At 51.0% G+C, this 15,586-nt stretch overlaps 1 long non-coding RNA gene across 1 annotated transcript; it reads left to right on the top strand.

The window, feature by feature from the left end:
• Nucleotides 1-5,774: 5,774 nt before the first annotated feature.
• Nucleotides 5,775-14,870, top strand: LOC119147791. The gene is made up of 4 exons (XR_005104150.1): nucleotides 5,775-6,731; nucleotides 8,804-8,894; nucleotides 11,478-11,528; nucleotides 12,210-14,870. It is a non-coding gene; the product is annotated as an uncharacterized LOC119147791 (long non-coding RNA).
• The last annotated feature ends 716 nt before the right edge of the window (nucleotides 14,871-15,586 follow it).

The following is a 15,586-nucleotide window of genomic DNA, read 5'->3' as shown; positions in this document are numbered from 1 at the left end:
AAGGGAGAGAAACGGACATCCTCCGAGGCTGACTCATTTTGTGCATCACCAGCTCCATTTAGATGGATTGCCCAAGCTGGGCAGTGAGCCCCATCCCTCTTTATGGCAGAGCATCGTGTGGTTTGGAGAGATCTGAGCTGGTCGTGCAGACAGGTGGTGTGGCTCTGTTGGAATGGTGCTCCACTCACGCTAGTTAGCTAGTTAGTTTTCCTTAGCAATTATTTTAAATCACTAGATTTTAGGTTCCTCCGTAATTTCCAGGTCACCATTTTAAAATTCCTTTTGCTCATTTCCTAGGTTCTACAGACTCTCATGAAAGTGGAAAAAATGCCCAATATATCTGGTATTGGTATGACCCACAGGCTAACAAAGGAGTAGGAGTCTTCCCGTTAAGTTCAGGGTCTTGGGGACGGACACATGTTCGGGAAAGAATTCATCCCATTTGATCCCAGTTAAACAAATTAACAAAGAGATTAACAAATGTATACATTAACCTTACAACAAAATGTCTGTTATTTGGTTAGGGTAGTTCTTGTGATTATTCTGTGGCTTAAAGGCAGTAGAGCAGTGGATCTTCAATGTCTTATGCCGGGTTTTTCCTGTAAACTGACAATCGTACAAAGAGAAACCTTCTGAGGGAAGGAGTTACAAGAGCTAATGTCCTTGTCACTGATTCCAGAAGGACATACTTTTTTCTATTTTTTTTGTTGTTTCTTCTTTGTATATAAACACATATTTACATCGTCATAAGGTGATTAACTATTGCAGCTTGATGAATTCCTCTTTATCAGTGAGCTTTCTACAACGGCAATCCAGAGAACGTTAGTTGAAATTACCCTGACGTGAACTTCATTAGGCTGTATTAACACAGTTGGTTCAGGCAGATCCTTAGTTCTGAAGGAATCTTTCTCGAAGCCGATCATGCCTGAAAACACACTTGAGCAGATGCCTGAATATTTCAGGAAATTTTACATAGACAGCAGGTAGTCTTCAAATGGATGCCTTAAATATGAGCTTCTCCATAGTGACTGAACACTTGCATCTGATTTTCCAGTGGCTTCTGTGACATCTTTTTTTATCCGGTGCAGTTGTTAGTAAACACGTGTTCTTATCTCAGTTTGGTGCCTGCCAGAGTCTTGGCACAAGCTGCGGAGTGAGCTGTTGCTGGCCGTGCCATGCCTGTTCTGTAGACACACAAGGTTCTGTTCTCTGATGCTGTTGATCTTTTGTGCTTTTAAGCAAACACCAAATTCGATTTAGTTTCAGAAAGCATGAATCTAAATTTTGAATGTGTCTTGGGGAAAGTCAGATGAAGAGAATATAGTAAACTCTGTAAAACCTGAAGGTTCACACAGAAAGCGAGGTGGGAATGACTGTGCGCTAGCTCTCTTTCCCCACAAAAATGCGGGTTCACCAACAAAATTGCCAAGTGTAAGATTTAAAGCAGAGCAGCACTCATTTCTGTGAGTGCATTTCTGCCAAAAAATGACCTGGGAACAAAATATATTAATTGCTTTCTAAAGGTTTTATAGAAGCTGGGGCTATGAGAGACTCTTACACACTTTTGTCCCTGAATCCCTGAAACCAAAAGGGCAGCTAATTGCCCTGCATGTCCTTAGGTTAAAGAAATATAAAAAATTTGTCACCTTGTGTATGTCACGTCTTGGTTTTGGACTGAAAAGATTTATCAGTGTCCCCTTAGAAACTGGGATAGTTGAGAAGTAGGCTATTTCATAGGCAGGACGTGGCAGGTGTGCTGAATATTTAGCCTTTGGAGTCCTGCCCAGCGGGAAGAGTTTCCCGAGTCCCAGCAAACGTGTAAGGTGAGCTCGCAGATAAACCAAGACAGCCATTTGTTTCATCTTGCCTTGCTTCTGGAAAACCAGATTTCAAGGTCTTCTGGCCACCAGAAGGGAATCCAGCGTGGTCACTAGCTATCCGAATCTCAGTAACAAGCAATGATAGCAGCGTTCGGAGTGACAGCTTTACTGCTGATCATGTATCTGTCCTCAGGTCTGAGACAGCTGAAGGGCTTTGTGGAAAGTGCTGGTGCGTTACAGAGGTGCTCTGGAAGAGAGCATGGGCCTACAGCCAGGTGTAGAACCAAGCTGGGTTAAACCCTTTGAGGAGCCATTATAAGCCTAAAGGTAATGTCCTAGACACGGTAATGACTTCCTTCCCCCAGCGGGCCGAAGGTTGAGACTGGTGCCGTGGGACTGACCTGGCAGGATTTGGAAGGTGATGGTAAGGCAATAATATTTAACATTTAGCTCTTTTTAGATTCCTGGTCTTTGGTGAGTAAGGTGGTATTATGAGCGGTGGGTTAGTAGTTGTGGGTGGTCCCTCACTTCTCCAGTTCAGCCTGAGTAAGTCTTACTGGAGGCTGTGTTTTGCAGAGCGCTTGGAGGCAGCCCTCGAGGTCAGGGTCGCAAACAGAACAGCCTGTGCTCTTTCCAGATAAACGCTGAAGGGTCGTTCAGTCATGAGCAAGCACAGGCACGCAGGTCGCTCACAGGCCGTCTACAAAGGCTCTGAATGCCAGGGAGGTGGGTTGCAGAGGCGTCGTGCTCCCGGGAGGCACGACCTTAGCCTGCCTTCTGAAAATGAAGCCAGTTTTCCCAGACCTAAGAAAGACTTAAGGGCAGGGTAGTATGGGGCTGGAAGAGCAGAAGGAATGAAGGCTCTTCAACGCCTTTTAGTTCTTCAAAGATCAGATGAGGAAGGTGAATGACCAGGACTTAATGAAAGCTTGTGTGTGGAGGCAAAGATGAGAGCTGCCAATTAATACGTTGAGGTTGTGGAGGGAGTCGTAAGTGTCTTGGTGTAGACATCCAAGAGATGATGCCTTGGCAGAGACACCAAGATAAAATATCAATGTAAAAGTAGTAGGTGGAAATCAAAAGACTCTTGATTTGGCTCTGGAATGAAGAGAAACATGCAAGAGTAGAGAAGGTGATTGCTGGCACTGAGGCTTCCAGGAGGAACTAGAAGAAAATAATTGAAGGCAATGTGAGTATACAGAAGAGTTAGAGGACTGTGAGGAACAGAATTGGGTAGTAAGCTGGAAAAGCAGATGAAAATGAAATGTGAACAAGAGTGTTCCTGAGAGAGAATGAAAGAGGAGGTATTTTGGGACAGCAAGACAGAGAGGACCAGAGTTTATGGACTGACAGACTATCAATACTGGTTCCATCAGGGATAGAAGAGAGGAGTCACAAGATGAATTTGAGGAATCATGGGACAACAGGGATGGAAGGAGGAGATCAGGAGTAGCCAGTTGAACTTCCCCGGGCTGAGCAAAGAGGGTTGAAGGCAATCTCTGTAAAGGACAGCTGGGACAGGGAGCTGTTAAGTCCAGAGAACTTGCTGAATGGAGAGAGCAGGGCAAGCCCCAGGTGACAGGGGAACAGTGGGAAATGACCGGGAAGAAACTCAGTGAGGAGCATCACAAAGATGTGGTGAACAGTTCTGTAGGTTTTGATAGAAATTCCCAGCGGAGTTGCAGGAGCTATCATGTGGATGCTTTTAGCCCACTGCAAGTATGGAGATTGGGTGTTATCTTAAACCAACTCTCAAGGTATTTCTAAGCCACTTTTGCTTTCTGATCAGGGTGTGCCCTGGCTCAGCTGATCAGTAGAGTGCTCGGATGCAGGAAGTTGATCTCGTCTAGCAAGTCTAAGGAAGGATGGAGGAAAACCGCCACTTGCACTTGGCTGTGTCCAGCGGCACTGGCGCATCCAGGGGTGCCACTTCTTGGCAGGTGGCCTTTTGGATTTAGGAAGCACAAGTTCATGAGAGCTGGGGTAGCTATAGGTACATAAATCCTACTTTGTTATACCCTGCTGAGTGCAAGGGAAGTGTTAATCCTGTGTGTGCTCACCTGACAGCAGGTATGGCTGTGGTTCTCCTTTAAACTGTTTGCACCGGGGGGGGGGGCAGGCCATTTTGAGTTCGACACCACCAGCGTGTCAGACCCTCTGCTCCGCTCTTCCCGACTGCTCTTGTTCAACTTCTGGCTTCACCAGTAGTGTTCCCAGAAAACCCACAGCTCTTGCTTGGAAAAGCCTTGGAAAACCTGTCTGTTGTTTGAAACCCGTCATTGCTGGAGGGTCGCCCTCGCATGCCACTGCCACCTGCCCTCTCCAAATGGCATTCCTGCAGCGCACAGCCTCCCAGTTGGAGCCAGGGGTCTTGGGCTCCTGCTCCCGAAGGCGGGTTGCTACAGTATATGGACTGCCTGACCCGGGCCGTGTTGAGTTACAGTCAGGCCCCCGCAGGAATGCAGGACCATGCCAGTGTGACCTGTTCAGATATCCCAACAGAGCAGGAGTCACTGGCAGTCTTTAAACCACAGAGGTCAAGTTAATGTCACAGCGCACCTTTGCCAGAAGGAAGGCTTCTGAAATGCAGCCTGGGGAGCTAATTTGAGACATTTTTCCCATCTGTGCTGAATTTTTCCATTCCTTTTGTTCGGTTGTTCCCTCTCACCGATCAGCTGTAGCCTACTAGAAGAACATCAGGTCTTGGCTGCTGGAGGGCAGTAGTGAAACCCAGGTGAGCCAACCTTTCCACTGGGTGGCTCGGATGGTCTCTTTGGATTGTTTAAAGCTCTTGGATGGGTGATGAAGTTCAAAGACACCTCTGGAGGGCAGGCAGTGCTTAGCAAAGAGCCCACCTAGCCAGGCCACAGCAAGTCCTGCCCTCAGGGAGGTCTGCACATTGAACAGGAGTTTTCTCAGCTCAAAGGTCAGGTCCTGTTCAGCTGCTCGGGCCTGTCATTTGAGTAAGAAACACAAATCCTTGCAGCAGCTCACATCCAAGGAAACCTAGTAAGCCACAGCTGTGCTTGGAGACAAAAGAAGCAGATTGACGCCTCTGAGTTCAGAGAGGTTCACGCTGGGAGTGACCCCAAGGGGTACCTGCTCCCGGGAAACTCATAGAAATGCAAACCAGCTGTTAGCAGCATCAGCACCCAGGCAGCTGGACTCGCAGCCCATTCAGTATAATCCACAGGCTAGGAAAACAGTCTAAAACAACCTTAACATGAAATGCTAGCAGGGGAACTCAGAAGTCACTTGTGTCCCCAGTTTTGTAGCTCTGGTGCACGGTTCCGTCGACAGAGTGCAGGACCTACCTGCGGTCACTGAGAGTGAGCAAAGCCAGGGGGTGGGCTGGCTCCAGCCAGTGGACCTGCAAACTGCTCCCAACTGCTTGCATCTCCCTTGCTCCTACACAGCTCTACTCCTTAAGTCCTATTCATTTAGGGCATAGGCAGGGTAAGTACAGAAGATGCAAGAAGTGGTGGAAAGCCCAGAAGAGATTTTGTGATCAATTAAAATAGGATTTCTGCACTGCTTTCAGCTTCTTTCTACCCAAGGCCTGAGACTTTCCGAGCTGGATCCTGGGGTGAGCAGGGAAAGGACAGTGAACACACCAAACTCATGGGAGAGGAGTCACAGGGAGACGCTGCCGACAGCAGAGGGCACAAACGACACCAGCAGCACGTACTTGATGTGCACAGGACTAAAAGTGATAGCTTGCACTTGAATGAAATAATCAGTTTTGTTACTTTCTCCTTATGCCTGTAAAACAAGGGGTTCTTCTGTATTTTTTAAAGCTTCTTAATTTTTTTACTCTCTGAATTTTATTTTTTTCTTAATATTTAAAAACAAATGCCACTTGGATTCTGTTATGTGATTTCCTTTGTTATCCTAAATAACAAAGGACCAAATGCTCCAGCACCTGTGGGATCAATGTAGTCAGTGTTTCCACTGATAAACTCTGTGAACCCCTAAGGAAACTCAGAGCATCATTTCACTCCATTTAATTTCCTAATTCATCTTTTTCTATATGCACTATCGTTGCTGAGTCGATAGATTAGAAAACTACATATGATATTTTGAGATATTTGCGTGCATCATTCAGCTGGAATTAGGAAAGCCTCGTCTGGCATTACAGGTCCAAGGGAGCAGAGCGAGCGCATTCCTGGGTCCTTTCTTCTGGTGCAGGAGGGTGAGATCCAGCTCCTGAAGACCTGGACGTGTCTGCGGGCAGTCCTGATGGGTGCAGCTGCAGGGGGATAGCAAGTGTGTGATGGGGTTTGCAGTGCCAATGGCTGTGTACCATTAGGGTTTAAACCTTTTGTATATGCCAATCTCTGGTATTTGCTTACTCTAAATGTATCAGTCATAATAACTTCAAGCATTTGCAGGTTTGGGGGCAGCATTTTTTTCGTCGTTTCTCTGTGTGCACGTCAGTCACGTTAGCAGTGTTTTTCAGAAGGCTGAACAGCAGCTGTTCTTGCTCTTTTTCCGAAACTGGAGCAAACTGCGCTAATTTGTGGTGATCTGAATGTTGCTTTTTTAAGAAAACAAACAAACAACAAAACCCCGAGAAGAAGGACTTAGCTGTTCAGATGATTGCATAGCAGCATAACTGAAGGACTTGCACTGGATGGGATGGACACCGCTTTGCTGGGTGGAGTGGCTGAAGACAGCAGGTGCTGGTGTTGAGAGCAGGATGGCAGCAGTTCTGTCCCCATGGTGTTCATGGTGTTAATCCCAGCGATAACCAGGAAAGCCCCAGCACTTCCTATTCCTCTCTCGGAGCAAAAGGGCAGGTCAAGGGGGCACCCACCTGAGGTTGTCACTCTTTTTGTTTGTTTTGTTTTGTTTCTGAACAGGAGAAAACCACTCCTCCTGGAAGCACTGAGAATATTGTGGAAGAGATTGGTGAGTTGGGCCAAACTGTGAGATTATGGCTAGAGAAATCTCCTCCTGTGCAGATGTTTGCTTTTGCCACTTTAACCAGGAGTGACGGGGGAAACACTCCTGGCTTTGCTATCTCATGCATGAATATCTCTACACCCAGCCAAATATTCAAGTTCCTTCTTAGTTAGCACCCAGAGTCCAGCTGTGAGCACTGTGTGTTATCTGCTAGGCAAGTGGGCATTTCCCTGCAGCTTGTTTTTGAAGGAAAGCAAACTTACAGGGAAACCAAGCCAAGAGCTGTCTTTGGGCATTGGTTCCATGAGGGTATGGGCCCAGAGACTGTTCTCCTAAACGCTGTGGCTATGCCTACAGAGCCCTGAAAATAGCGTCAGTCAGCAGAAGATGCTCCCGCTGGCCTAGCAGATAATCCTGGGGAAGCATGGCTCTGCTCCCAGCGTGCTCTGGAGGATGCTCTCCGGCTGCGCCTGAGGTCACATACAAAAGGAAAAGAGTATGGTCCTTGCCCTGACCCACCACCACCAGGGACTCCGAAGGCAGCCGATGGGAGTGAAGATCTGGATACTCTTGGTCTCGCTTTCCCTTTCCTCCCAGCAGTGTCCCCCTGGCCAGCCCGCTCCATGGGCTCCGACTCGAGTTGCGCTCTGGTGCCGTGCTCTGCCTGGCTGCAGAGCCCAGCGCTGAAACCCTGCCCGAAGCTTTTCCCTCTCCGCCTGATTTGCAAATATGTCATTGGCTTCAAAATCAGATTTTGTGTTCACCCCTTACAAACTGACCCCTCTGCCCTGTGAAGGCAGTGAGCCCGGGATGTGTGTTGTTAGCGGACAGAGCCGGTTAAATAAATGAGAGTTTAATGGTTAAATGGGCGAGAGTGAAGGGGGGCCGTGCCCATCCCAGCCCTTCCACAGCCAGTGGGTTTCAAAACTGCCCTCCACAAAACGTCACTAGCAATTACCCTTGATGGCAGCTTTTGGAAACTTATTGCTTCTATCCACACCCCTAACGAGCATTTTTGACCAAAAAAGAAATCATAAAATCCATGCTTTGTTTCACAAGAAATCTTCTGTTGCCCAAATTTGATTTGACCAGCTCTACAGCCACTTAGTATTGTGTGTGCTGAAGGGAAGGAAGCCCTCCTGATTTTAGTTTCCTCTGGTTTACCATGTGCAGGTGAAGCTGCTTTACCCACTTCCTCGTTCTGCAGTCCCTGCAGATTTATGTTTGGAAACCACAACTTATTTATAAACCTCCTTATTATGCTAAATACGCACACAAATTTAACATAATAAGTATGTGTACTGGTTCACAATAGACCATGCGACACCAAGCACAAGGCCAGGCTTTCAGCTGCACCAGCTGGCAAGGAAGAGGCTGAACAGCAATGAGCTGATGGCGATTCTCCAAACGGGGAGTGATTTTGGGTTTGGCCATTCGGCTCTTCTGGGCTGTCTGAACCTGTGTGAGACATGCAGCAGGTGATGTGCTTCCTAGGAAAACAGGATGGGTGGCTTCAGGCATTGAAAGAGAATGCGCTACCTTTATGTGATGCCAGGTCAGCCTTGTTGGCCAGCATGGAGGAGAAGGAGGCCAGAAGGATGTCCATGAAGTCATTTGGAGACCATTGTTTCTGTGTGCACGCAAGGGCTGTGGCTGTGCTGGGAGCCAGTGCCTGCCTGGTACTGGTTGTGCAGGGCCAGGTATGACCCGGGTTGAGAGGTCCCTCTTGAGTCCTGGAGAATGCAGAAGCAATGATCTCCTGCACCACGCAGCAGTTGTCATCTTCAGGATGTCACTGTGCTGGGTTTCCAAACACACCACCCAAAAAAAGGCACCAAATTAAAAAAGTTTAATTGAGCTTGAGACGACAAAGGCCTGTTGAGCTGAGGAAAGCGAGAGGGCTGCAGGACAGGTTTCCTGGGCCACCACATGAGATCCAGTCTCAGGGGTGCCATCCCTGACCGCCCACCACGCTCGGCCCCCACCGGCAGCTATGACCAGGCAGTCTCCTGCAGGGCTTGCTGACAGCTGCGAGGAGCTTATCTACAGAGCTGTATCTTTCTTTGTCCTGCTTCCAGAGCAAGCGGTTCAGGAGACGGTAGACACAGATCTGTATGTGAGAAGAAGACAGCACCCGACTGCTTCCAGGAGATACCGTGAGGGCTACCGGTAAAGACAGTTCTCCATGGGCATCTTGTTTTGGCTGTAGCTCTCCTTGCCTCTTTCTTCTTTTCCTGCTCTTCTGGACTCTCTTTCTGCTAAGCTCAACCATGTCCTTTCTGGGGTGGGGTGAGAGAACAACTATTGGCAGCTCCTCATGGCGCTGGTGGCTCCCTGTGGGAGGTGTGTGGTGGCCCTGGGGCAGGAGTGGGCTGGGGATGGGTCAGGTTGTGAAGCGGGGGGATGTGGAGGAACACGATACAGTTCTGGGATACTTTCCCCTGTCAATGTGGGGCAGGAGCTCTGGCCATGTGAGCCAAGAGCTGAGGAAGAGGTGGCACCATGTTCTTCCTTGGCATCAGCCAGTGAAGAGAGTGTCTCATGAGCGGCCTGAATTGGCTGGCATGTCAGCAAAAGCCCTGCTTGGCTTCCATCATTCACCCGGTGTGTGTTGAGTGTCTGGGGGATGGGACAGTGTCTTGTCTTGGGAACGTCTGAGGAACTGGAGAGGCCTTTCCCAGCACGGGGTGCCTGGGTGGCAGCTGAGCCCTTGACAGAGCCCAGAGCCTGGCCAGCATCCTGGTGGGCTGCACGGCCATGCCAGGTGGGACCTGGAGGCAACACCGCAGCCTGGGCTTGCGTTGTCTGAGCTGTCCTCAGTCACCATGCGGGGCGCTGGGGGCCGCACCTTTGAGGCACAGGGGAAAGGGTTTATATTGGTTGCTGAGCCACTTCGCTGCAGGTGGGGACCTCAGAATAAGCCATGCTGATGGACGAGAGCTGAACGGCCGTGTTACAGCGGGCTGAGTCCAGCTCTGAGGTTTGCCGTGACCTAAATGACAGGAAAGGGAGAAATGGCACCTATGGAAATTCAGTGTGGGCTCCTACAGCTAGGCTGTCCAGCTTGTAGCCGCTTGAGGCACAGGAGGAGAGCAAGAGGGATATGGGCTTTATTAAAAAAAAAAAGAAGAAAAAAGAAAAAAAAAGAAGAAAAAAAGGAAAAAAAAAGAAAAAAAAATGGAGTGGCTTTCTTTTTATGTTATTCAGCCATTGAAAAGCACCTGCTTGTGATTTTATTTCTTTTCCCTTTCGGTGGTCAATGCTTAGAGTAGTCCTATAATCTGTGGCTTGGGGGAGCTTGGTTTTGCACCTTGTAGTAGTGCTCTTTGTCAGGCATAATGCACAGTGTATGGACGAATGTATGTGCGTATATAGATTGTATGTATGTATTTACATAGAATATCCTCTGCCCAGCTCCACCTTCTTCAGCACACGTTAAGCACTTGTGCTGGTTTCATGAAATAAGCGTGGTTGAAGACAGTTGACATATGCACGCTTACTGTTAGGTATTCCCTATAGGGGCATTTGTGATGCATTAGCTGTATGCAATCTATAAGGTCATGCAGAGCGTACATTGTCTGTGTGGTGTGTGTATGTAATGACATGGTTTAACCTTGCTTTGGCTCTGCAGGGTAGGTCATGCCAAATGCTCTGTCATGGCAATTTAGAGCTGACCGAGGGTCCCTAAGCATCAGGTTATATCGGCAGCTGAAATAACCTTCCTTAGACAGGCAAAGCATCTGCTGGTTTATAATTAGAGCCTTTTCCTCAGCAGCTGCAGCAGTGCAGAGTCAGTTTCAGAGGAAGATGGGGAGCAGGGAGGAGGGATGTTCATGCCTCGTAGGTGTGGGACCCTGGTTAATCATGTCAGCCACCGTCCACCGTGTCATGGGGAAGGCAGCTTGGTGGGACCCACTTCCCCAGAGCGTTGCTGCTGGCAAAGCCATGTCCTGGTCACAGGGCTGGGTCTCAGCAGGGAGCAAGGGCTTGGCCCTGTCACTCCATGTGGAGATGCTCAGCTGGTGTCCAGGACAAGGGAGATGGTCAGGCAGCTTCCCCTTTTTGCCTTGAGGACATAATTGAGAAGGGAAGTGGATTCAGAGAGTCCATCTCCCAGGACCTGATGAGCAGGGAAAAAGATGCCCTTTTCTGTCAGGGTTGCATGTAGCTGAAAGAAAGAACTTCTCGTGCTTCCCGGCGTCAAGAGTTACATGCATGTTTCATTCCCCTTTCAAGTATATGCAAACATTCAAGCACTCACTGGACAAACAGTGTCAGCTTTTCATAGCTGGGATGCTCCTCAAGAGTGGGCACCAGGCCCCTGCATGCTGGAAGGGTCTTTGACAACCTGATCTGCTGTGCCTGCTGGTTTGCTCATCTGTACTTTGTCACAGCTCATTCTGGTGTAAAGCCCAGCTTGGGGCACTGAAGTCATGTGGGCTTTGCACGAGCACAAAGAAGATGAGCATTTGGGCTGCAGCTGTAAGTGTGTAAAGAGCTCTGCAACTGAGCTGACCAGTGCTGCTCCGCTCTCACCAGTGACCTTGGTCGGAACTGCTGCGCCCGCAGCCCGTGAGCAGCATCAGCAGGACCCATCTGCAAGCACTGGGCTGAGAACCACTGCTGTACCCTGGTGAAAGTGTCCTTCCCTCCAAGGGTGCTGCCGCTGTTTAGTTCTCCTCTTGCTTCAAGATGCGGTTGTTGTCCCCCCACTGACTGCCTGCGTGTTTCAGCTTTGTTCTTTTCTTGCAGGCCTGAAAGAGCCGTTCAGCCTGAGACCGATACTACTTAGAGCAGTAGCTGGTAAGTGTCCCCCCCATCACTCGCCACCCATTTTATATAGCTCCATCAGGCTGAAAGGTTTAGGTGGCCACAGCTCATGACACCAACCTACAGGCAGTATGTGTGGCTGTCCTGTCTATCCACCGGGGCTGTGGATCAAGAAATTGCAAAGCACAAAGGCTGGACTGATGTCCTGAACCTCAGGTTGTGCTTTGTATTGCACCAGAAGTCCTGGTGGGCTGGGAGTCCCATTGCACGTCTCCTTCTGCCTGGCCCATCCCTGCCTGGATGCTGCCAGAGGGGAGGACTGAGGGTTGAAGCCATCTGCCTGCATTGCCACACCACTGCAGGTTCCTGCCGCAGCCTTGTGTTTCTGTGGTTTCCAGGGGTATGATCTGTTCACCAGTTTGAGACTCTCTCCGCACTGCCCAGACACGGCCAGGACCTCTGCAAGAAATGCAGAGCGGGCAGAAGTGTTGCCTGAGAGCCACTTGAACCAGCAATCGAGAAATGGTCTTTGCCACCATTATTGTCATCTGCCTTGAAGTGAAGCTGGCCCTGAGCAGATGCTTGCCTTCCTACCCGGGCATGGCCTGTCAGTGCTTACTCCTGCTCCTCCTCCTCACAGAGCCTCTAGTCTACATCCCACTCCTATGATCTTCAGCCAGGTCTCATTCCCTTTTCCTTTCTGTTCCCCAACAGCTCCAGCTTCCACAGTGTGTGGCGGCAGCTTGCAGAACTAGTGTCATCGCAGCCTTCCCGGAGGAGATCTGGAGTGAACCAAGGGGTTTGGTGGGGTGGGATGGGATCAGGGGATCTTTAGGGGCATACCTGGGTGAGGGGAACGCTTGATGTTGCAGGTCTGTTGTGGCTAAGGCAAGAAGCTTTCCCTGTGTTGAGGCCAGGCCAGGTACATTTGCTGTTTCTTGAGAATAAGTACCCCATCTTGTTTGTACAGCTGCAGTCTTCATCTAACCAGACATCCACTGGCTGAAGACAAACTGCTTCACAGCAAGCCCTTCCCTGCTCCTCTCAGCAGCCATAGCTTCCCACCAAGCTGGTGGCCCTGGTCAGCACCACACGGCACTGAGAGAAAAGGCAATGCCTAAAAAGAGAAGGCAGCACCTCAAGAAACAGCAACCTGTCTGACCTGGCCAGCCTCCCTGAGCACATCAGCGCAGTAGCTGCCTGTCTCAGGCCACGCAGAATCCAGAGCTGTCCCACGACCTGAGGACTGCTGGCATTTACAGCTGGCAGGTGCCTGGCTTGACCCTTCTGACTCAGGGGAGACAGGGTTTGTAGAAACACCAGTGGAACCAGGGGGCTGGACATGCATCCCACTATCGAGGGCCAGCCCAACGCTGTCACCTGTGGCTTCAGCTCATGTCAGTGAATTGAGAGCAAAACCAGAGAGTCCTGGGGCGCTGAGCACTGGTGCACATCCTTCTTTAGAGCTTTTTTCTCCTGTTCAGTGGCTTTTCAGAGCCTGCTTGCACATGACAGCACCTGGAAGCCAGAGGAGTTGGGTGTGGCTGGTGACACTGGGAGGCAGTGGCAGAAGAGGCTCAGAGGAGGAGAAGAGCCAGTACAGCTGGTAGAAATGTGCAGGGCTGCCGATTCATCCCATCTAGCCTGCTAACCCCTGCTCAACCCCGTCGCGTGGCTTTTTCAGTCCCGTTTTTTGCGATGTAAGGGCTGTCCCCTAAGCACTCCAGCTTCGTCAGCCTGGATCTGCAGTGTCTGGGATCCTCGGGCTTTTTGTCTTTGTGCCGTTACCTGAAGGAGGGAGGAGACACTCCTCCAGGATAGACTTGGAGGCAGTAGTCTCTGCTTTGACCTCTAGATCTCCTTGGCTTTTCTAGGCTGAGTTGCAAGTCCTGGGGAGAGCCTTACCCTTAGCACAGGTGGGTGGGAGGCGAGAAACCCCCGCCACGGCTGGGCTGGCACACTGCCAGTGAAACATCCCTGCTGCTGGGCTGGCAGAAAGGTGCACAAAGGAGCAGTTTCTAACTGCTCCGCTCCCACCATCCTTTCACTAGGACACGTGCCAGTGAGACCCCATGGGAAGCACAGCATCCACTAATGTAGCCTGCTGAGAAAAGAAAAACAAAACAACTCTCAGCAGATCTCTTAATTCATGACCTTTATAGGCAGCAACTGGGGAAGGAAGAAAGTTGAAGTGGATGAATAGTAAGCATTTCCTCAGGATTTCATCTAAAGTGGATGCAGGTGAGAAGCATAAAGATGCTGAAAATAGCCTTCAGGCAGACAATAACCGCTCACCCTCGAGAGGTGCCAGGACAGGAGCTCCTGGAGGGCGGGGGGGGGTTCAGCAGGAAGGATGGGTAAGGGCCACGCTCTTACGTAGGGCAGCAGATCTCCCTGGAGGGACAGCATCCCCCAGAACCGGGCTGATGGGCTTGGGAGCATCACCTGGGTCCCCTGGGACAGGATCAGTCATGCTTTTTTATTCATTGTGTTCTCTCGTGCCAGCGCCAGCGGCTGTCAGGGTCATCCCCTGTGTGTGGTGCTGTCCTTCTGGGCAGGATACCGGTGGTGTCCAAAGCCACCCACCACCCCTCTGCAGAAGAGGAAGGGGAGAGGGGGAGGCTGCAGCTCATCTAGCACTGCCCCTGCCATCTCCCCAGGCCCTTACATCTGACCCTAGGGGTGGGGAGCACCTCCTGGCTGGGTGCCGTAAAACCCTACCTGATGGGTACATCCCCGTCCATGCAGCAGTAAATGCCTGGTGTCTTTCAGCCTGCAAGGGACAGGTCAGCAGCTCCAAAAGCACTTTGTTAGAGGCAGCAGGAAGGTCTCCAGGTTCGGGAGGGCAGCATGTGTTAGACTTGCTTTGCAGCCGCAGCCTTAGAGGCAGTGCTCGCTAGTTGAGAAGTATCACCGCAACGTAGAGTAGCGATAAAAATGGAAAGGTCCTGTTAACTGCAGGGTGGGAGCTCAGAGACGTCTCTGTCATGACAGCAGAGCACATATGTGGGGAGTGCTGCTCCCTGCGCAGGCTCGGACCACGCCAGGTCCTTTGCCCACACCGCCCAGGGATGTCAGTGCCTGCGCAGACACATGCTGGTGACTGCTGCGGGTGCTGGCTGGGGCACAGCCCAGGATCTCACCAGCAGCATGGGTGCAGGCAGAGCCTGGCAGGCAGCGCGACAGCGTTGGCCAAGGGGCTTTTGGTACAGCCCAGCTCTGCGAGGCTGAGTAATGCTTCTGGGATGCTGGGACAGCTGCCAAGTCGGCCTGCAGCAATGGGTGCATGTGTCTGCGTGTGCAGCAGAGTCAGTTTGTTCGCTGTACAAACCATTTGGAGTAAAACTAATAAACACTGAGCTCTCCAGGCCTGCATCAGTCAGCAAGCTGAGCCTCATTGCACGTCTCTTCACCTCCCCGCGCACTGTCCCTGCTCCACACACCCAGAGGCAGCCCAGCCATGGCCACCCAACCAGCAGGACAGGGCACACACGACCACGGCTGACCATCTGGGTCTGGGTGTGGTGGCTCCCGCTGACCATCTGGACGCGATGCCCATGGCCACGGGAAGCCCTCCACACCCCTGGGTGCTGCAGCACAGCGGTGAGCACCCACTGCCAGGCACCCACCCCATGCAGGCTCATGGCGGTTGCTATACCTCAGCCACTGTCCTGGGTTGCACTGGGTCCGACCTCCCCCCTGCTGTCCCCCAAGCCCCACACACAGCAGTGCCCAGGGGTAGGAATGGGGGGGGCGGGCATGGTGCACCATGCTGGGCATGAACTTGGCCAAATACCCCCAGGGGCTTTGCTGGAGAGAGCTGGAGCCTGTTCTGCCCCAGCTCATCCTGCACAGGTCCCACCGGTCCCCCTCAGGCACCACGGGGTGCTTCTGCTTGTCCCCCCATGCACTCAGGATCGGCCACCTCCGACCTCCTCCACCAGCTGCAACTCCTGCAAGTCCCACTCCATGGGAAGACCCTTCTACCCAGGTACAGGCTGGCCATGCTCCAGCACCTGAAAGAGCAACTTCATCTGCTGAGCATGTATTTTCAACGCAGAAAAAATGTGCCTTCGTGCAGCACCCGAGCC

This window comes from Falco rusticolus, chromosome 4 (genome assembly GCF_015220075.1).
Source record: "Falco rusticolus isolate bFalRus1 chromosome 4, bFalRus1.pri, whole genome shotgun sequence".
Taxonomy (NCBI): domain Eukaryota; kingdom Metazoa; phylum Chordata; class Aves; order Falconiformes; family Falconidae; genus Falco; species Falco rusticolus.
Note: the sequence above shows the minus strand (reverse complement) of the source record. Positions and strands in the feature narration are given on the sequence as shown.